This window comes from Adiantum capillus-veneris, chromosome 21 (assembly GCF_014529385.1).
Source record: "Adiantum capillus-veneris isolate H3 chromosome 21, ASM1452938v2, whole genome shotgun sequence".
NCBI lineage: Eukaryota > Viridiplantae > Streptophyta > Polypodiopsida > Polypodiales > Pteridaceae > Adiantum > Adiantum capillus-veneris.
This window is the reverse complement of record NC_140951.1, coordinates 51107843-51131525: the sequence shown is the minus strand read 5'-3', so window position 1 is coordinate 51131525 and position 23683 is coordinate 51107843.

Genomic DNA, 23683 nt, shown 5'->3' with positions numbered 1-23683 from the left:
CCAAATAAAACCAAATATGGCTCCACAAAGGTGTACAATGGCAGTTTCCACAAGTAACGTACAATACCAGTAGACAATGCGCTCAAATAGGCGCCAAATGATGCATACCCACAACAACTACAAGTGACACCATTGCTAGTATATCACTGTACTCCAGCTACCTGTACCTGTGTGAATTACCTATACCTGTACCTATCCCTGTAACCTATAACCTGTAGTCAGCAACCTGTAATCCCGAATCCCGAATCTCGAAGCTCGAAGCAGAAGGTACTCGAAGAAGATCCTCTGTGGGGGCACCAAAAGAATGTGAGCGGGATGGAAACACACAGAACGCCTCTATAACGACCCGACACACACTCTTGGGATGATATACACACACACTATGGGGCACCACTCGGCTTACACAACCCACCTGGCCGAGACAGGGAACACACCTATGGAGTGAGAGGAGAGAGACTACCCATTTACCCACTCCACACAGAGAGACACACACACAAAACTCAGCTCAAAAGAGGAGAATTTTTTATGTTTAGATACAAATGAGCTTGGGCCAACACCAATGGGGCAAATAGCTGACACAGTATTGGTAAAATATGTCAGATACAATCACAAATTGGAGAAGAAGCTTCGCTCATAGGAGAAACTTACACAGCCAAAACAACAGAAAAACCATGAGGAATTTGGCAAAATGCACAACGCCATCGTGTCCGAAATGGCCCAAAACCCTGTAAAGAATGAGGATGCAAGAGATCTACACAAGACAAGCACAAAGCACACATAGATGGAAAGATTCTTCTTCTTCTTCACACAGAAAAGAGAGTACAAAATGACTAAGTGCTAAAACTGAAAAGTAGCACATATGTACATGCGGTCACTAAGTGTGAACTCGCTAGAAGCATACTAGGCTGACACTATAAGTGTAGTCCAGCTATAGAATCACTGGTAGAGATCCTCCGTGTTGGTCACCTAACGCGCCAGTGAGTAAATGTCGTAAGCGGCCAAGACCCGTAGTGGATGCCAGCTCAAGATGTAGAGCTCGACATCTCAACACTCCCCCTCGAGCTCTGCATGTCGCAGAATCCAAGCATGGTTCGGAAATGTCGAAGCTTCTCAGCTCCGAGGGCCTTGGTAAAGATATCTTCTATCTTCTCCTCTGTGCTGACGTAGACCAAGTCGATGTCGCCCGCCAACACTCGCTCTCGAACGTAGTGGTAATGGACCTCTATGTGCTTGGTCTTGGCATGGAACACTGGGTTCCTAGCCAACTGCATGCTGCTGAGGTTGTCACAATGGATGACAATCTGCTGGTCCACTTGTACTCCCAAGTCCTCAAGTAATATGCGTAGCCAAGCTACCTTGCACGCCGCAACTGCTGCACCTCTGTACTCGGCCTCTGTGCTCGATAAAGCAACCGTAGGCTGGTTTTGGCTGCTCCAAGTCAGCAGCACTCCCAAAAGAGAACATGAAGCCACTCGTAGATCTCCTATCAACAATGCTACCTGCCCAATCTGCATCTGTATACCCATACAATAGTAATGGCGCATCTGCTGCATAGAACAATGCGTACTCAAGAGTCCCTTGCACATACCGAAGTGTGCGTCGTACTCCATCCAAATGTGGCTTCCTCGGAAGCTGCATGAACTGAATCTCCAAGCCTACTGTGTAGCTCAAGTCTGGCCTCGTGATAGTCAAGTAGATTAGACTACCCACAATCTTCCTGTACATCTTGACATCCTCAACAACATCACCCTTCTCTGTACTCAACTTTGCATTCACATCCAAGGGAATAGAAATTGGCTTACAATCAGCCATACCATACTTTGACAACATGTCCAAAGCATACTGTTTTTGTGACAGCCATACACCCTCTGGAGTCCTGATTACCTCAATGCCAAGAAAGTAGCGCAACTCGCCCAAATCTTTCATTTCAAAATCCTGTTTGAGAAGACCCTTCACATGGTCAATCTCCATAGCATTGTCACCCACAATAATAAGGTCATCTACATATATGGTAATGACCACAATCCCCACATCACTCTCACGTACATAGAGTGAATGATCAGCATGAGCTCTCCTAAAACCAATACTGACAAGATACGTGGCAATCCTGTCATACCATGCTCTAGAGCCCTGCTTCAAACCATACAAAGCTTTGAGAAGCCTGCATACATAATTTGGGTAACCTGGATCGACATAACCAGGTGGCTGATCTATATACACTTCCTCTTGCAACTCACCATTCAAGAAGGCATTCTTTACATCCATTTGATGCATAATCCATCCTCTAGATTCAGCCACTGCTATGACAGCTCTCATAGTCGTCATCTTTGCCACTGGAGCAAAGGTCTCCTCATAGTCTATGCCATACGTCTGTGCATAACCCTTTGCGACCAGCCTTGCCTTGTGACGCTCAATGTTACCATCAGCCTTATGCTTGGTTTTATACACCCATTTACAGCCAATAGCTTTCTTTCCACTTGGCAATGGCACCAACTCCCATGTGTCGTTTGCTTCCAATGCAGCCATCTCTTCATTCATTGCATCATCCCAATGCACATTTCCAATTGCATCCTCAAAACATGTGGGCTCCACATTCTGTATCACCTTAGCCATGTAGGCTTGGTGATGAGCTAGATACCCATCATAAGTCAATTTTTGAACTGGATTTCTAACTCTGTTAGATCTGCGCGGTCCTGGGTCACTCCTTTGCCCTCTAACATCTTCTTGTACTTTCCTTACACCAGGTGTCCTGACAGCTGGAATTCCAAATTCCTCATCAAGAATTTGTTTAGAACCATCTGAATCCATGTTTACATGTGAAAAACGTGATGATGCATCAGCCATAAAGGGAGGTTCATCAACCTTTTCCTTTCCTTTTCGTGATACATTCCCTGTACCTGCTGGTGGAGTAACCTGCGTACGTAGTCTACCATTCCATGGCTTCTCAACAGAGCCACGAGAAGAGGACTCTTGTGGTCCACTCAAAACCTGTGACTGTGGCCTCACATTTTGTAGAACCACATCATCTTTTACATCAGCCCCAATAGTGCCATGTCCATTACTGTACCAGCTGCTCATCTCATCAAAGACTACATCTCTGCTCACTCGTAATTCTCGTGTAGTAGGATTGTAGCACCTGTACCCCTTTTATTCAAGGGAATATCCCACAAGAATACATTTCTCTGCTTTAGGATCCAATTTCCTACGCAACTCATCTGGTACATGCACGTAAGCTATGCAGCCAAACACTTTCAAGTGTGCCAAATCAGGCTTTGTACCTGTAAACTTTTCCTCAAGTGTTACATCATGCACCGCAGCTGTAGGTGTCCTGTTCATAATGTACAGAGCTGTATTTACAGCTTCAGCCCAGAAATGATGAGGCATGTTCTTCTCATTCATCAATGCACAAGCAACTTCTGCAATGTGCCTGTTTTTTCTTTCTGCGACCCCATTCTGCTGTGGAGTATATCTGCATGTAAACTGCCTGCGTATACCATGCATTCGCAAAAAATTTGAAAAATCATTGGAGAAGTACTCTCCCCCTCCATCTGACCTCAATGTCTTGATTTGCATATCTGTCTCCTTCTCAATCATGACTTTGAAGTCTTGAAAGTGACCAAACACTTCACTTTTGTTACGCATGAAGTAGACGCATACTTTCCTTGTATGGTCATCAATGAAAGAGACATAATACCTGCAACCATGTATACTTGCAGTATCGGTTGGACCCCAAACATCTGTGTGCACCACCTCAAGTGGCTTTTCACATACATTGTGCTCATGTGGAAATGAGCCCTTTGACTGTTTTCCAAACTGGCATGCTGCACACACTTTATGCATACCATCCACCTTGAATTTGGGCAAACCTTTTACAATCTGTTTTGATTGCATGCTACGCAATCTCTACTCATTGACATGGCCAATGCGTTTGTGCCAAATGTCAACATCAGCCACAACACCTGTGCCCTGTGCAAATAATGCAGCTTTTTCCTCAGGCATGTCTACATTCAGCGTAAACATTCTGCCCACACATTTGCCCTCTGTGATCAGCTTACAGCCATTCTGGAAATCTTCTACATAATAGCCATTTGGATTGAAGTGAACCTGCAAACCCTGATCAACCATTTGTCTAACAGAAACAAGATTCTTTGTAATGTTTGGGACATGAAGTACATCTGCTAAGTACTTTGATTTCCCACTCTTCGTATTTAGAGGTATGTCCCCTACATGAGCAATGGGGTGAGCTGTGTCATCTCCTGTCTGCACATAGCCTGACATATTTGGTTTACGCATATCTCTAAACCACTCTCCACGAGACGTCATGTGATTAGAGGCACTTGAATCCACATACCAAACATCATCTTGGGTGGAATTCTCTGCAGTCATTGTATTCATCACATGCTACATAACAAACATGCGCTCGCTTTTGCTGTCATCTGCATCTTTGCTAGTAGATGCATAGTTGCCCTGTTCTCTCTTTCCACTTGCTTTTCCCTTTGGACAGTCACGTGACATGTGGCTTCTTTCACCACAAGTCCAACATTCTCTGCTATCTGGAGTATGTTGCTGCCTGCTTGATCCTGCACCACGACCTCTTTGACTCCCCCTGCCTTGAGACTGGTTTCCCCTGCCACCTGTATTGTTTTGATTTGATTGACCTTCTTGAAATTGGCCCCTGCAACCCCTTGGGCCTCGACCACGACCTCTACCTCTACCTTTGTTGGAGTTAGAATAGAAGGCCCGTTCAGAATTATTTCTGCCATGAGAAGAAGATGCGTCAAGGTTCTTCTCCTCAAGAATAAGCATAGAAATCAAATCTTGGAACACGGGGATGTCGTCTCTTGTATTCATGGAAGACCTGAAATGTACATACTCATCTCCTAGGCCATCCAAGCATGCACGGACAATGTCATCGTCTTCCACTGAGACTTTAATAGATCCAAGAGCCTCAATGATGCTCTTGATCTTCAAGGCATAATCATTGATGGAGAGGTTGTTCCTCTTAACCTGATTTAGCTCCGACTTTAGTTGAAGCTTCCTGGCCTTGGTGTTTACCTCGAACACTCTGCCTAGGTTTTTCCATGCAATGGCGGGGGTTTCAACATCCTGTAGATAGCCCATCATGCCATCTGTGATGCTCATAGAAAGCCAATACATCACTTTGCTCTGGCCTTGTTGCCAGTCCCTCAAGGCTTTTCTTTGTTCTGCTGTAGCATTTGCCTCGGGAATCTCTGGTTCTTTTTCATTGTCTCCTCCTACATAGTCCCAATAACCTTTTCCTTTTAGGAAATTAGTTATTCTGAACTTCCATGCAGGGTAGTTATTTTTCTCAAGCTTCTAAGTAACAATCTGACTGAAACCGTCAGACATCTTGAAGCACTAAGACAAAATAGCTGCAATTTGCAAAAACCTGCAAATCTGCTGAACCTGCTATCGTGGTACCTGTAACGCTTTCTACAATCAACGAGTGTCCACAATCAAGCGTACATACAACCACTGTACTTGTACAGTAAATCTCTGTGTATTGCACTTTGGAGACCTGTTGAACAAAGGAATTGTGATGCTCTTGCTCTCTTAGCCTCTCTTGCCTGCACCAGGCTCTGATACCATGCAAAGAATGAGGATGCAAGAGAGCTACACAAGACAAGCACAAAGCACACAGAGATGGAAAGCTTCTTCTTCTTCTTCACACAGAAAAGAGAGTACAAAATGACTACGTGCTAAAACTGAAAAGTAGCACATATGTACATGCGGTCACTAAGTGTGAACACGCTAGAAGCGTACTAGGATGGCACTATAAGTGTAGTCTAGCTGTAGAATCACTGGCAGAGATCCTCCGTGTCGGTCACCTAACACGCCTGTGAGTAAATGTCGTAAGCGGCCAAGACCCGTAGTGGATGCCAACTCAAGATGTAGAGCTCGAAATCTCAACAAACCCCAGTCTACAATGTCAAAGTTCTCAAATCCGACCTCGGATGAGCAGTTTACGGCCAAAACAGGCTCCAAAATGAGCAAAAACACAATTGCGGCTGTTCCTCCTCTTCTCTCCACGTTTTTTCTGGTCTTCTCTCAGTTTTTTCAGTTCGCACACTTAGCTTTATTACTTGGGCACCCTTGGCATTTTAGATGACCTCAAACAAACCCCGAACATGCCAAAAACTGACCCCGTAGTGCATAGTTGTCACCTTTTTGCATCATCCGCACACCTGGCACTCAGCTTTTTTCAATAATGCATCCCGCCACCACGTGAAGTGGCCCCTAAAAGTGGTCCTCATGATGACCTTTTTGCATAATTATCACAAGAAAACACCCACGTTGTGTTCGTACTTCTCCACGTGCAAGTATTGACCCCATTCGCCCTCCTGACGCCACAAGATGCCATCTGACGCACTTGCTTACCTCATGTCTTCGGCCCGCGGATAGCTTCCTTGAGAAGTTTTACGCGCTACCAACTCCTCATTATTGTAGAGAAAACACACTGGTACTGGTAATAGTGAAAATTGATGCACTATGTACATGCTGTCCTACCTGTACACATGTGGGCCCCACGTAACCACCTGGCTCTGGAAAATGGGAAAACCTTTATTTGATGCACCATGCATGTATATGTACATATGCGCAATCCCTTGCTCCAAAAAACTCCTGACAACGCGTATTATGTCTCTCTATAGCCAAATGATAGTTTTGGGCAAAAATTTCACTTCCAAAGTCTTAATCCCATTAATATTAGCCCAAATCTCAAGTCTCATCAAATTCTGTGGCTGTATACCCATCTTAACCCCAATATCGGAATCCAAAGCTCTATGATTGATATTTGGCTCCAAGCATAGGAGGAGAAGCCCAAATCAAATTCTTATATCACAGGAGGGTATACCATGCCAATGCCCACTTACACTTCATGTCTGAGCCATTTTTGACAAAGTAGACATCATACGCGTATGATGTCTCACTAACTTGAAAATGAACCTGGAGACTAACTTTAACCCCTCTAAGCCTTCACATCATGATTATGAGAGCATCTACCTCATTTCATCCCATTTGAGCCTCATATACTCAAACCTAAGCCAGAATCCAGCTTCAAAGCCTACAGAGGGTTCTAGTGGTCACAACTTATCCAAATAATAATAAAATTGAAATCCAGACATATACTCGTGAAGTACATGATAAGAGATGTGCACATGTGAAATATCACTTTGTTTTGAGCACTTAGACATTATACGCGTATAATATCTCACAATATAAATCTGCACCCAAAAAGCAATCATGATCATGTGCATTGCACCCTTAGGCCCTAATTAGCACGTGTTTCAATCTTGAAGTCATTTGGATAGCTAGAAATTGAGAAAATGCAAGATTAGCTAACTTTTACACTCGAAGTGCCTACAGGATCAATGGAGGCCACTAAATCACCAACAAAATAGAAAAGAATGTCCATGATGGACATTATTGCAGCCAGTGATCCCTACACACTGCCAGAGGAGACACTCAAGCCAGCTAATAAGGCTTGGGTAGATGAGGCCACACTAGAAAAGGAAAGATTGGCAGTATACCAGGGCACCTTCAAAGACCCACATTAAGGCAGCACGGTGGATATCCCAATGAATCCATGGGAGATGTTAGAATTTGCAAACCAAGAAGAAACCCTCAACCAGCTGCAAAGAGCAGACCTATATAATTTCTTCACAACACCACCAGTAGGTGTGGATATTTAGAGAGTCTACGAGCTAGTCAACTCAATTCAAAAAGACGGCAAGGCAGTGATTACGTCCTTAGATGGACAGAAGATAGAAACTTTGATCACCCCTCAAACCATAGTAGACGCATTGGGGCTCCACAATAAAGGAAGCTCAATTTGGGAAAGGAGAGACGAAGTAAAGGTTTTCGCCCAAAAGAAGCCTAATCAAACGTTTGAAGACTTGGTGGACCCGAGAGCTACAAAGATCTGCAAGCTCTACAACCAATACTTCCATGTTTGCAGCAAGAGGCCCCAAAAATACACAACTAATCTGGGCATTGAAAAGCATCATGCCCAAAGAAGTGAATTACGCCCAATACCTGCATGAGCAAGTGGTTGACATGGAAATGGAAAAGCCAAAGTACATTGGAGGAGGGGAAACCTTGATGAAGATTGCATATGAAGCCATGGGTGCTAGAGGACAGTGGCCAGAGCCGCTAACACAGAATGAGTGGTTTAAGTTGAAGCTAGATACAAAAGACGAGAATGTAAGTGCAGTGGCTCCAACAGTCACCACAAGACTACGAAGAAGGTTAGAAATAGTGCATGAAGAAGAGCCTGTGGCTAGAGACGCCAACAAAAAATGGGTGGTTTAAGTTGAAGCCAGATATAGAAGGCAAGCCCATAAGTATAGTGGCTCCACCAGTCACCACAAGACTACAAAGAAGGTTAGAAACAGTGCCAGAAGAAGAGCCTGCGAAACCACCGAAGAAGAAAAGAAAAATAGCAATGACAAGCGAAACAAGACCCAAGGAAACACACAGCCAAAAAGACGCTCGGATAGAGGCTGATTGAGCAAATTCAGGGTAGAAAGAGCACTCAAGGGGTATTTTGAGGAGTATTGGGTACCTGACCCAGCAAAAGTCGGAGGAAGCTCCTCTAGACCTCTAGAGGACCAGTTTGATCACTACATCTGAGCATATGAGGAGACAAAAAGGATGCTTGAATAGCAAAATCTAGAGCCCTTCACGATGGAGGAGGTTTAAGACATCAAGAAGAAGCTGAAGGAAATGCCGGAATTGCAAGTGAAGAAGGATCAGGAAGGCGACCGGGCGAAAGTTGAAACACCACCACCTTCAGCACTAGGCTCTTCCACTCCTCCTCCAAGTCCAAAATCCTCTACACCCAAACCACAATCCTCACCAAAAGAAACAGAAGAGACAACACTTGCACCTAGGGACAAGTAGAAAGAAGAAAGAGACACCTATTAAGACCTCATTCAAGACAGGTACACAATGGTAGAGGCTTCAATAGTGGTTGACGGAAGTTCGATTCCACCATGGGCTGCAAAAGAGGAAGAAGAGAGACAAGAGAACCCCACTTACCAGAAAAGGGATGATGGGTCTCAAGGACCAAAGATAGATCAAGAACCACAAAGACAAGCTCAAGAAAGGTATTCCCCACAACCTGGAGTGCTAGGGTTGGTTCACATCCCTCAAACGCCTCAATGGAGACCTTTGGGCAACCCATAGAGAATACCACCAACAGGGTTCATGATAAGTATGGGATATTAGGTTCCATTTCCTGGCCCTATCAATAGGCCATCGGCTAGAAACTTGGTAGCAACGAATGAAGATGACATAAGAGCCGCATATCAGATACTGGACAGAGTCAGAACGCGATCTCTAACCATTGCTAAAGAAAACAGTATGCTGCGTACTAGAGAAGATAATATGCAAATGGAGCGTGATAACCTTTTGAGCTTGGTACAAGTTACCCATCTGAAAGCTGAAGAAGCAGAAAAGGAGCTTGCTACTCTGACTACAACATGAAGGGAGGTTGAGAGCGAACGAGATACTCTAACACTAGAAATGGCAGAGGTCTCTAGAGAAGTGAAGACTCTCCAAGAGGAAAACAAAAAGGAAAAAGACAAGCTAGAGGCAACAAAAGATGAAGTGCTGGAGCTGAAAGAAAAATTAGAGCTTCCTTGACCATCAAGAGATTAAGGGCAACACCAAGGGATGTGCGGGCAAGTGCAGGAGTAGATAATCAAGTTATGCAAGCCTTGGAAGTACAAATCACCACCGTGCCCAAAGAATTAAGACTAGAGCAAAGACAACAAATGCATATGGCAGAAGGATCTCTAGCCACGGAGGAAAGACTGAAAGCTGAACACAAAGCACTTCAGAAAAAACATGAAGAACTCCAACAGTACCTAGCTACACTGCAAGAAATGTTGGTTGACCTGGTAGAAGAAGCTTCTAAAAGAGATACGTTGGCCCAACAACAGATCACAAAATTACAAAGAGAGATAGCCGAAACAAGGACACAAGAATCAAAATCAGTTACTAGTGAAATAGGGACAAATGCCACAGATGAGCCAATGGAAGTTCCTGAGGGTGCGGAAGACATGCAGCACCAAGAAGAACAGTTAGAGGCACAAGCAGAAGAAGGGCAATCATTGACTACAGACAAGGAGACACGCCTCCAGATTTTTATAGAAGAATCTACAGCAGAGGACCACAAGGCAGCCATGGAATGGGAAACAAGAATGTTACATTCTATAGGAGTCCAAGGGCTGGCCACGAATGTGCTTAGGGAGGAATGGATGCAGCCCACATCCCATCCTCTCCTAAGTGATAGCAATCAGGAAGAGAGTAGAAGCAGAAGCTACAGAGCCAGTATATGATGAAGATGTCAAGAATACAGAGGCTGCAGACAAAATAGTGGACTCCCAACCAAGATGGAGAAAAGCTTGGCTCCTAAAGTACCCACGATTTCTGAAATACTTGGTGGAAGCCCCAAAAATCATCAGGGATGACCTCCTATTCTGCCCAGTCCCTCGTGTCCACACATGGGCAAACCATTTCAAAATCCTAAAGAGACATCCCAACTGGCTTAATTACCCCTCTCTACCACCACCCAAGAAACAAGAGAGAATAAGTGTCTCTTATATGGTGAAAACCTTGAAGGGCACCATTAAGATTTTCACTGGCTCTCCTGAATTGACGTGTGTGATGATCAAGAAAATTTGCAAACCTTGTTGGCTTGCATTGAATTGTTCGCACCTTCCAAAGCTACAGACTCAACACTCCTGTCAACGCGAGATATTGTCATTACAATGACATATGATTTGTCAAAGCATCCATCTCCAGAGGTATTACATCTGCTATATCAAAGGTTCATGTTTTTGCCCAGCTACCACATGCAGGCTTTTGAGGAAGCCTTCCACACCAATTTCTTCACACATGATAGCAAAATATTCGGTCCCACAGTCACTTTCGAGAATATAAGGTATAAATTATATCTGAAGTTGCTAAAGCCACAAGGATTCCATTGACACCGGGACAGCTTTCACCAGAAGGTAGATGAGCAAGATGCATCATGTCAGGGACGACATGGGGAGTGTTGACGACATGGACATAGAAGAAGCTTCCCCAATTTTTTGTATCATTATTTTGGAAATAGAATTATATTTTTTGTAATATTTGAGCAGGAAATAGACTTAGTGGGAACAAGCCTCTAAGGAGGAATTGCATATAAGCTAAATTTTGTAACCCTAAGCCTAACTTTTGAATTAATCAAATTCGTATTTCATTGCACTGTGTTTGAGAGAGAGAGTGTGATTTCTTCTCTTCCCTACATGCTCTACAAAAGGTCCATTGCAAAAGCGACACTGCCAATGTGTTAACAACAGTGACGAGGGCTTCCATTCAATGCCAAGAGTGTGTGATTCTGACAATCTCATGAAGCGAGCTCCTACAAGCTCCCGAGTGAGTTTCTTGCAATTCGGGTATCCGTTTGGTGAGTTCTTTGTACTTATGGATTCACGGAGAGTAGAACTATGCATTAGGACCATGCGCAACGAAAAATGGTAGCTTGTATTTTGTTGCCTGTCTTTATACGCGATTATCGCAAGAGGTAGTTAGAGGTCCGATACCAAGTCATATTCCATAGGGTATTGATCTTGTGATAAGGAGAGTGTATCCTGTGAGTTTTGTGACATTTCGAATGCATTTGGCTTAGTTTTGGATAGCATGAGCATCATAGGTTGAATTGCTTTCACTAGTGCATAAGAACGCTTAGATTTGATTTCCTCAATTAGAGATTTTTTTAGAGGTTCGAGAAGATGCTTGACATCCATCTTCTTGTTTCCACGCACCTACGGGTTAAGCTTCGTCCTTGGCCGACATAGAGTTTTTGGTTTTGTTCTCTCTATGCTAGCGTCTACTTGCGGCGTATCCGCCAACACATTCCCAGACTCCAAATGGCCAAAAAGTCCCAACCAAGTTGAAAACACTTTCCTTATAAGAGGCTATACTTTTTAAAAGAATAAAAAATTGGGTCCATCTTGGCTCGTGCACCTCCTTTTGAGCTTTTTTGGTATTTTTTATACATTCCACACACTTGGAATTCCATAATTAGTGCATTTTGCATGGTGTCAACACCTTGGTAGATTTCCACTACTTGATTGCAAGGGGATCACCCATGCGGCACCATCTTGCCTGGTTGGACCCGTGTGAGTCTCCCCTTCTTTTTGGAGCCCCGATGGCATTGCTAATGCTCCCTAAGGTTCCCTTAAAAAAAAAATGGCCCCTCATGGGTGCAGGCATGTCTTCCTGCAAACTACCACATCATCACTATAGGTAGCATCATCTAACACCATCCTTCACCACCAAATGCCAGCATCACATTGTCTACCCCACCAATGCCGCCCTTGGTAGTGCTCGCAAGGGTCCTCTTCCTAGCTTTCTAGTGTGCATATGGGTTCATGGGAGGCCACATGGTAGCCTCAGAGGCATTGCCCCACAAGGCTTGGAAATACTTAGATAATTATAGAGGGAGCATAGCTCATATCTATTGAGAAGATAGAAGAAAGAAGAGCATAGAAATGATATGCAGAGACCACAACCCCTAAGTGTGTAGAATACTCACACGGGGAAAAGGAGAAATTCCACCTCAAAATAAAGAAAAATAAAGTAAAAACCTGAAAAATAAATCTAATTTTTGAAAATTTCTTCTTGTTCTAAATTCAAGAAAAGGAATTTTATATGTTTGGAAAAATATTTTTTCTCAAACAATGCAGGGTAGGGAGCCTAATAGAGGGAGCTCACAAGAAAAATAGCAATGACGAGGACAATGAATTTTACTATGATGGTGGCATCACAAGATCAATGCTCTTGGCTGCTCGAGGAGTTTTCTTTCCATGGCTATGAGGTTGCAAAGGTATCTTCCAAGATTTCAAAAAACGAGAGTGTAGAAACACCCACTAGGATAGATTGTCTTTAAGATACGCAACACCGCCATGTGTTGTGAATTTGGCTAGATCACTTTAGTTTTCAAGTTGAAGAAATCATATAACTTAAACTTCTTTAATCCAGCTTGTTTGACAAGGAAAGCTCTTGAATGCTAGGTACTCTTGACTACTAATTGATTACATTTTTCTCATTAATGCTTAGGTGATGCAAAGCTAGAAAAACACATTTTTCTTGATAGGGCAAACTTGAAATTCTCCCAGTTTTTCTCTCAAAATTTGAATCTTTTGCTGATAATTACACTAAATGTGTGTAAATTTCTCGAATTATTTCCCGTTTTGAAAAATTGGGTATAGTTTTGCAATTAGGAGAGCTTCAAAGAAAAGGAAGGTGGTTTGGGGCTCATCATCCTCTATGTAGTGATCAAGTGAGCTCTAAGTCAATCACAGAGGACTTTGATGACAATGATCTTCATGGTGATGAGAGCGAGAGCACAAACATTGGCTTGGGGTCATTGAATGAAGTAGATGCTCACATATCTAGGCAAGAGACAACCTTGAATTGGCTCCAAGTTCGATTCCATGGGATTAGTCATCATGGGATTTGAGTTTGGTTGTGGGATTAGTTTTGAATAATGGAAAACCCTCTTGTATTCTGCAAATCGCTCTTAGTAATAAAGAATGCATGAAGGGACTTGCTCGATTATTTTGTTGCTCGAAAAAGCTTGCTGACCATTTGTATAACCCCAATGAGATAACCAAATCATTAAAATCGTAACTCTTTGATGTTTGAAATCAAAAGTCAAAACAAATAATCAAAATATAACTCTTTGATAAACCATTAAAATCATAATCAATGACGTTCATAAAGAAGATAGCATGAAAAACAAATCAAAGATTCACAACAAATCAATATGTAAATCTAATTAAATATGATATAAAATAACAATACTTATCTCTTGATCTGATTTTTTTCTATACAAACCAAATTATATATGATTCATGAAAAGCAAATTGAAGATTCACAATAAGAAATTCAATACATATCAATATGTAAATTTAATTGAATACAATGTAAAATCAATATAATTAACTCTTGATCTAGTTTCTTTTATGAAGATTGAATTTTATATGATTCATGAAAAATTTGAAGATTCACAATAACAAGCTCAATACAAATAGATTCAAAAAAAATAAAAGCTCTTACCTTTAGATATTTTGATTCAAAATGTATTTATAACAGTTATTGATTTGTTGTAACTTATTTTGGATACTAAATTTGATAAATCTGTCATGACAAGCAACTCCAAAACACCCCAATACCTTAAGAATAACTCCTTAAACACTAAAATTGTAGTTTCAAGCAGATAGTTATGACTAGTTTATGTTTTACTGAATTACAAATTTTTCTTGTAGAAGAAGAGATGAAAGGAGAGATGATGTGTAGAGACTACAATCCCAAAGTGTGTAAAATACTCACACTAGATGTATATATATAAACGGGGGGGTATGCATAAAAAGGGAACCTAGGGACTATATCTAGAGAAATTATATATATAGCTCAACAATATCATAACCTCCTAGCTACCCCTGCGCTATCTCACTCTCAATCAAAACTATAGTCTCATATATATTCACAATCATAATCAGAATGACACTGCCAATCACAAGCACAATCACACTACCTCTGCCAATGGTAGAGATCATCTCCCTGAATAGTTAGTCAAAAAGTGGCTATTTTCATAGCCAAACTCTTATCTTTAGTAAAGCAGGGCAAAAATAGGATAAAAAAGAGGCGTTGGTGTAGCCAAAGTTGGTCCCAGGTAGAAAGTGTTCTATGCCAGGCAAAGGCTGCAGCAGGTGTAGTGCAGAAGGCTACAGCAGGTACCAAGATCTTCGGTAGCTAGAGGGTAGCAAGAATGCATGTCTAAAGCGGTTTTTAAGGCCAAAAGAGATAAAGGATGGTCCAGATGGGATGAGAGATCAAGGTGCCCAAAGTGCCAAGTCAGTGCTCTGGAATGTAGTGTTCAATTTTCTCTAGAAGCTAGTCCAGACGACTCGTCAAATGGAGCCTCGTGCTCAAGATACTGAAGTTCAAAGTTAAAAGGTTTAGCAGATCCCCGACGAACAGGGTAGCTAGGGAGAGATGACCTAGACAGATGTCAATAGATAGATGCATGGAGCTCAAATTATGGAGCATGCCTATCTTTTCGGATTGCGGATCGGAGCTCTACAAAGCAAGTTATGGCCATTAGAAGTTTTTTCGGGGGCCAGTTATGGGCCGAGACGACCGCATGGGAAATCGTGCCACCTGGCATTTCTTGAGTCTCGATAGTATTCTAGAGAGTAGCATGCATCATACAAAGCAAGCAAAAATCGATGGCATGTGGTTCTGAGCCTCGAGTGTCGACTTACAGTCCAATGAAGTCTGACACAGTTACTAGAGGGCCAATCACAGGTGTTTTTTTCGATTTAGATGACTCTAGTTTGCAGTCTCAAGAGGGTCAAATGGGACAAGGGCTGGGGGGTTTTCAAAGCGCGCAAAGAGATCCTCTCACTGGGCTTGGTAGTCCGGTCATTGGGCTAGTGAGCAAGATATGGCAGGCATTGAAAAGGTGGCGAAAAAGTGATTTCAAACGAGTTTTTTTGGGTGAAATATGAAGACCCCTAAGGGTGCATTGAATAGGAGAATGCCATGTGGCACGGTCTAGTCCCATATGCGCAAGATAGGCTCGCACATGTACTCTATAAGACCTGGGCCGTGTGGCCCCTTTGAGTATAGGTTGGAGAGAGGGGAGCTTTGAGCCCCCCGCTAGCTATGGTGTCTGCCTTTCGGTGCTACGTGAGCACTTCGCAATGGCACAAATAGCGCGGTCGGGCTGTTTTAGCTGACGTCAATGGCGCACGGCACCGGTGGTTGACGGTAAACAGGGCGGCTTTGGTGGCTCTGTAGTCCTGCACAGTGATGATGTGGCCGACCAATTGAGCAGCTGTTCCCGCGGCCCTTAGGATCCCAACCTTTTTTGAGGGAAAGCTCCCCCCCCATTAGCGAGGTCGCTAATGCTCAAGGTCTAGGGGCATGGGATGGTTCCCACAGAGAGAAGAGAGAGAGAGAGAGAGAGGAAGTGGCCGGCCACAGCAGCCGTTCGAGTCTGGTCAAAGGTCAAAGGGGAAGTCAATGAGGCAGTGTAAGAGGGAGCCTACCAAAAAGGTTAAAAAAAAAGAAAAGTGCCTAGGGGCAATAGCGACATTGCTAATGCGCGCCCCCCCCCCCCCCCCCCCCCCCCCCCCCCCCCCCCCCCTTCCCAAGTACAAAGAGAGCAAAAGGGAGCAGATGGAATGAGGTGGCTCCATTCTTCCAAAAGATGCCAAATCAGGGTGTTAGATGGACCAATTGAAGTGTAGTTTCCAAAGTTGAAGGCCCCCCACTATAAAAGTCAACTTTAATCAAATTAGTGGGTTTTTTTGTGCCGTTTGAACCCTGCAAAGTGGAGCTCTTTGACAGAATAATCCCTTTGTACTTTTTTCTTAAAAATGACCATGGTGATGGCATTGCAAACCCTTGTACATGCCTTTTGAAGTGCATTCAAGCCATTGTTGCCCTGTTTTGCTGTTGTTTCCCCTTCCCCCCTTCTCTTTCTCCTGCTTTCATGTTTCCCCTCGGTGCCGACAATGTGGATGTGTGCGCCCCCCCGGACCGACGGTGTTTTGTGTGAGAGTGAGATTGAGCAGCTGTGTGTGTGTGTGTGTGTAAGGGTGGAGACAGACCATGGCAATAGGTGTGTGTGGTGTGGTGGATTTGTGAAGTGTGTGAGCAGTGGAAAAAGAGCAGGTGGTGGTCTGTTAGGGTGTAGTGTGTTTTTTTGAAGGTTTTTTTGAGAGGATAGGGGTGCTGTAGATACCGTGAGCTATAGAGAGGCCCTTGTGTTTGTGCCGGGCGTGTTCCCCCATTCCCCTTGTCCATCTTCTGGTGCCCCCCCTGAGGAGCACACTGATTGCTCCCAATTGATTGAAAAGAAGTGGTTTTTTTGCGTTGGAAGTCATGGCGCGGCTAGAGCTATGGACCGATTTTCATAGGCAAGGAGGGCCTTGACAAGTGGATGTTGGATTTCGAGCTGTATATGCTATCGTTGCGTATGCTGAATGAGAATAGAAAAATGTAGACATTTCCTTTGGTGATGCATGGCAAAGCTAAAGTTTGGTATGAAGCTTTGGAAGACGAGCCGAGGGAAGCATGGCCGGCTCTATGAGCGAGGTTTCTTCACGACTTTCGCATGGAGGCATCCCTAGTTGAGATGGATGCAAAGCTGAAGGTGCTTAAGCAAGATGTAAGTGAAGAGTTCAATCTATTTTTAGATCATTTTGAAGAGTGTTGGGCAGAACTAGCGACAACCATGCAATTGGCTAATGGAGATTACTTCAAGCTGGATAAGTTCATGGTGTGTCTGCACCCCAAGGTGAGAGCGAAAGTTGATTTCAAGAGCCCAAAAAATTACAACGGTGCTGTAGCAATTGCACGATCGAAGAGCAGAAAGATAAAGAAGAAGATAGATCACGGTGTGTTGGGCTACGAGACAATGGCTCCCTTCAACCGCAGAGTCCGAGGGAGGCTATGCATGAAGAAAATCATGGAAACCAAGGTATAGCTGTTGTGCCACAAAATTGGGTATGCACAGTGCAGGATTTGTCTGAGCAAATGCAGGATTTGTGGCTCTGTGTGATGGATAGAGGACAACCGAGAAGAGCAAGGGGCAGGGCAAGGCCACTGCCAAGTAGGTGCTACAATTGTGGAGAAGAGGGGCACTATGCACGTGATTGTCCTGAGGCACAAAGAGAGAGAGGAGGCATTTACCCGCTGTTTGCTGGAGGTTGAGGTCAAGGGCAGTTTAATGGTCCAAGAGAGCAAGCGGTAGAGAATCTTGTGTAGCCAGCTCCGCCAAATGGAGGTGAAGTCCCAAGAGTGAATATTATCGGGGTGGATAAGCAAGATGTGAAAGTTTTGGCCAATAAGAGGGCAAGAGTTGAGAGGGAGACATAAACTGAATGTGAAACCAGAGCTCGTAAGGGTAAGGAGAAAGTGTATAAAGGTAAAGAGAAGCCTGAGCCTAGCAAAAGAAGGAGATGCCACAAAATCAAGCAAGCAGATTTCCAATTAGGGCGTGGCTATCTCGACTACAACCTGGTAAATGATGTTCAAAATCAGAAAGCAAACATTACTTTTGGTCAGTTGTTAGCGTTAAATCCAAAGTTGAGGAGGCAGTGGTCCACAAGTGTTAGCACCAGGCTGCCAAGAGCTAAGGGGAATGTGCAAGCGGTGCAGAATATGGCTTTGAGGGTAGGTAACCCCACTGATGTCCTTCCACTGGTGGATGCTGTTATAGAGAAGAGGATGCAGGTACATGCCTACATAGACAGGGGAGCGCATGTTTGTGTCATGATGGAAGCAACAATGAAGGAGATAGGAGTCAAGGCAATAGCCAAGTTGAATGTACGTATGAGGATGGCCAACCATATTAAAGCCAGGTGTCTGGGTGTGGCTCAGGATGTAAAGGTCAAGGTGATGGGCATAGAGTGTCTGATAGACTTTTTTGTGATGAAGGCAGGAGATAATCCTTATCTGATCATTTTGGGCAGGCCATGGCTTTTGGTGATAGGTGCTAAGCAGGATTGGGAGAGCAAAGTGTTCACCTTGCTTGATAGGGAGAAGGGGAGACAGATTGTGCTAGATTTGAAGACCAAGGAGAGCAGTTCTCATCCTATGGTAGCTAAAGATGAAGGCGATACGACGAGCTACGAGTACGAGATAAAGATTGCCTATGATGAAGGCTACACTAGCACAGAGGAAGAGGAGAGCGAGGACGACATGTTGAAGATAGATGCAGATTTATTTGGAGTCACCATAGACGACTCCCCTCCTAAAGGAAAAGGTATGCAGCCTCAAACTCATGGCTTAAGCATAGAGGAAGTTTCAAGCATGTTAAGTGAAGATTTGACCAAGGGTGAGAATGAGAGTTATGTTCAATTGTGTGGGTCCTATCCAAACCTGTTTGTGACGGAATACAAGAATTTGCGTGGTGCAAAAGGGTGTAGAGCACAAGATTGTTCTCAAGGAGGGACATAGGCCTAAAGCACAGAAGCTGAGAAGATTAGGGAAAATCCAAAAGGAAGCCCTTTGGAGATCAATAAGTTGCTGGATGTAGGCATTATATACCTTGTGAAAGAGTAAGAGTGGGTCTCACCAGTGGTCATAACCCCGAAGAAGAATGGGAAATGGAGGGTGTGTGTCGACTACAAGCCACTGAATGCAGCAACCAAGAGAAATCACTATCCGTTGCCGTTTCAAGATGAGATCCTAAGCCAGGTGGCTAGGCACGAGAGATACTGGATTATAGATGGTTTCTTGGGGTATTTTTAGATAGGGATTGCGCTCGAAGACCAGTTAAAGACCACATTCGTATCTCCATGGAGTTGTTTCGCTTACCGCAGGATGCCGTTTAGATTCGTGAATGCATATGCCACCTTCCAAGATTGGATGAACATGGTATTTGGTCCATACTTGGGCCGCTTTATCAGGGTCTTCATGGATGCTATAGGCTGGTACAGTTCAAGATTAGAGCACCTATCAAAGCTGTAGTTATGATTTCAAAGTCTTGAAGAAGAAGGAGGTCAATTGAACCCCAAGAAGTGCAAGCTAGCACAACCTCGAGTGCAGTTGTTGGGTCATGTGGTGTTGCAAAACGGTATAGAGGCTGATCCTGAGAAGGTGAAGGCGTTGGTGTTGATGTAGCCTCCATCCGATACTCAAGGTTTGGCCTCATTTGTTCATAAGCTGAAGTATCTATCACGTTTCTTTTGGATGTTATCGCAATATGTGCATCCTCTTCAAAAAAGATCTCAGCAGGTGCACGGTTATAAGTGGGATGAAGAGCTCAGGAGGCTTTTGATAGGGTCAAGGAAATTTTGTGTTAGTTGCCAACGGTGTGTCCTCCCAATCGAGACGACGACTTCTATGTGTCTATGATGGTGGGCACGATTGCTATTGGAGTGGTTCTACTGCAAAAGGTAAGGAAAATCTACAAGCCGATATACTTTGGGAGCAAGGTGATTAGCCCAAGAGAGGCTACCTACATTGAGGCAGAGCAGTGGGTGATGGCTTTGGTCTTCGCTTGCAGGAAATTCAAGGTGCATTTAATTGTTTGCAAGTTTTTTGTGTTGACAGCTAACAATCTATTGCCAGAGGTAGTGCTACATTTGAAGCCAGGAAGGAGGATTATAAAGTGGGTGTTGGAGCTGCAAGAGTTTGAGTTCAAGTTCAAGGTAGATCACATGAGTCAGTCTCACTTGGCGGACATTCTTGTCAGCAAGGCCGTTGATTTGCGAGCCTATCCAAGGGTGGTGCGAGATGAAGCTAAGGAGGAGCCTGATTTAGAGAATGCTTTTACAATGTGGTTTGACGGAGCGTATCGAAGGGTAGTATAGAAGGCAGGAGGAGGTGTGGTGATACACGACCCACATAGCAAAACTATATTTTCAAACACGTATGATCTAGAGGATGTCCACACCCAATAATGAGGTAGAGTATCTCACTCTACATTTGGGCTTGAAGCAGTGTGTAGAGTTTGGCATTTCCAGGTCGGTGGTGAAGGGAGATGCGTTACTAGTCATCAAGCAACTGCTAGGCCAATGGTAGGTAAAGCGGGATTCTTTGAAGCATTGGTTCTTTTCCATCAAGAAAATGCTAAAGTTTTTTTGAAGAGGTTCAATTCAAGCATGTGAGAAGAGAGCAGAACCAAGAGGCAGACGAGTTAACAAGTAGAAAAGTACAGGTGCATGTTGCAAGTCTATATGTGGCCCCAACCACTTATGTAGGTAGGGAGAATCTAAAAGAGATTGAAGGGTTTTTGAGTACAAGGCAGCGTCCAGAGGGTTTGTCCAAGTTGCAAAGAAGAAGAATGGTGCAGAAGGCCCGCAAATTTACACTCATAGGTAAAGATCTCATGAACTATGGACGTGACGGAGTGCTTAAAAGGGTGATGTACAAAGAAGAGATAAGTATGGCGTTGGAGAAATGCCACGAGGAAAGTGGACATTAGGGCAAAGACCAGGTTCCATTTCAAGCGCTTAGAGCAGGATTTTGGTGGCCTTCCATAGTAAAGGACGTGCATTATTGGTGCAAGACGTGCCACGATTGGCAGACTATAGGTGAGAGACGATTGACAGCGGAATCACAAGGTGCCATAATCGCACAAAGTGCTTTTGAGAAGTGGAATCTGGATGCCATATGTCCACTTCCAAAGTCTAAAAGCGGTAAGAAGTACGTGGTGGTAGCCATTGACTACCTTACAAGGTGGGTCAAGGCCAAGGCTGTGAAGGAAGTAAATGCTAATGTGGTGGTTCAGTTTGTGTTCGGTAACCTCTGTTGCCATTTTGGTGTTCCATGGGTGCTAGTTTTTGATAGGGGTCAAGGGTTTAGAAGCAAGCTCATGAGTGCATTAGTGGAAAAGCTAAAGATTCAGCATCGATTTTCCTCACCCTATCACCCCCAATGCAATGGTCTAGTCGAGAGTGCTAATGGGCAAATCATCAAAATGTTAACAAAGTACGTGTATAAGTAGGAGACTGAGTGGGAAGCAAACCTAGAGAAGTGTCTTTGGGCGTATAGGAAGTCCTATAAAGTAGCTACAAATTTCACTCCGTTTGAGCTAGTCTATGATAAGGAGGCTGTATTCGTGGTGCATGCACAACTAGGTTCTTTGAAAGGTATGTGGCGTGTAAATGCCACTCAAAGAGGAGTTCTGCAGGATTGGATAGCCAGTTTGGAGGCTTTGCAGGTGGACAGAGAGGCAGTAATGGACTATTGTGTGAAGCATAGAGAGAAGCGGGTTGCCAAGTTCAATCAGAACCTGCCAGACAAGAGGATAGAGGAAGGAGATCTGGTCATGAATTACAAAAGCTACCTGGATTTCACATTCCAAAAGAAGTTCAAGAAGAAGTGTACAGGTCCGTATAATGTGCAGAAGACCTTTCCGAATGGGACCTATCAGCTGGTGAGAGCAATCGGCAAGCTTCTTAGGAACAGGATGAACGATGTGCGGCTCAAGTTATATTTTGAAAGAAATCTAGTGCCTGAGGTGCATCAGATTGTAGCCAAGGGGGGTGGGCAACCCACATAAAGCATGCGGTGTGCGAGAGAAAAAATAGAGTTTTTGTACATAGCTTGTACATAGAGTTATGGTTTTGCGAGTGCTTTCAAATGTCAGTTTGGTGTGCTAGTTTTAAAGTTCTATAAATATGCTTTTGGTCGAACATAAATGTTCAATGAGGGAGCTGGGCAATGAAGGTGCAGCCAAAGTTGGTCCGAGCTAGAAAGTGGTCTATGCCAGGCAAAGGCTGCAGGCAGGTGCAGTGCAGAAGGCTACAATAGGTACCAAGATCCTGGGCAGCCAGAGGGTAGTGGGAATGCATGTCTAAAATAGTTTTTTAGGACAAAAGAGCTAAAGGATGGTCCAGATGGGATGAGAGATCAAGGTGCCCAAAGTGCAAATTCAGTGCTCTGGAATGTAGTGTTCAGTTGGCCTCTAGAAGTTGGTCCAGACGGCTCGTCAAATGGAGCCCCGGTGCTCAAGATACTGAAGTTCAAAGTTAGAAGGTTTAGCAGATCCCCGACGGACATGGCAGCTGGGGACAGATGGCCTAGACAGATGTCAACAGATAGATGCAGAGAGCTCAAATTATGGAGCATGCGTGTCTTCTCCAACTGGGGATCGGAGCTCTACAAAGCAAGTTATGGCCAATAGAAGTATTTTCGGGGGCCAGTTATGGGCCTAGCTAGACGATCGCATGGGAAATTGTGCCACCTGACATTTCTTGAGCCTTGACAGTATTCTAGAGAGTAGCATGTGTCATACAAAGCAAGAAAAAATTGATGGCGCATGATTATGAGGCTCGAGTGTCGAGTTACAGTTCAATGAAGTCTGGCACAGTTACCCGAGGGCCAATCACATGTGTTTTTTTAAATTTCAATGACTCTAGTTTGCAGTCTTAGGAGGGTCAAATGGGACAAGGGCCGGGGGGTTTCAGAGCGCGCAAGGAGATCCTCTCACTGGGCTCGACGTTCCGGTCATTGGGCTACTGAACAAGATATGACAGGCATTCAAAAGGTGGGTAAAAAGTGATTTCAAATGAGTTTTTTTGGGTGAAATATGAAGACCCCTAAGGGTGCATTGAATAGGAGAACGCCATGTGGCACGGGCTAGTCCCATATGCGCAATATAGGCTCGGGCATGTATTCTATAAGACCTCGGCCGTGTGGCCCCTTTCAAAATAGGTTGGAGAGAGGGGAGCTTGGAGCCCCGCTGGCTATGGTGACCACCTTTTGGCGCTGCGTGAGCACTGCGCAGTGTCGCGACCGGGCTGTTTTAACCGATGTCAACGGTGCACGGCACCGGTGGTTGGCGGTAAACAGGGTGGCTTTGGCGGCGCTGTAGTCCGGCACAGTGATGACGTGCCAGCCAATTGAGTGGCCGTTCCCGCGGCCCTTAGGGCCCCAACCTTTTTTGAGGGAAAGCTCCCCCCCCCATTAGCGAGGTCGCTAATGCTCAAGGTCTAGGGGCAGGGGATGGTTCCCACAAATAGAAGAGAGAGAGAGAGGATGTGGTTGCAGCCGGGCCGAGTAGGGTCAAAGAGGAAGTTGGCCAGTGCAAGAGGGAGCCTACCAAAGGGGTAAAAAATAAAGAAAAAAGGAAAAAAATAAA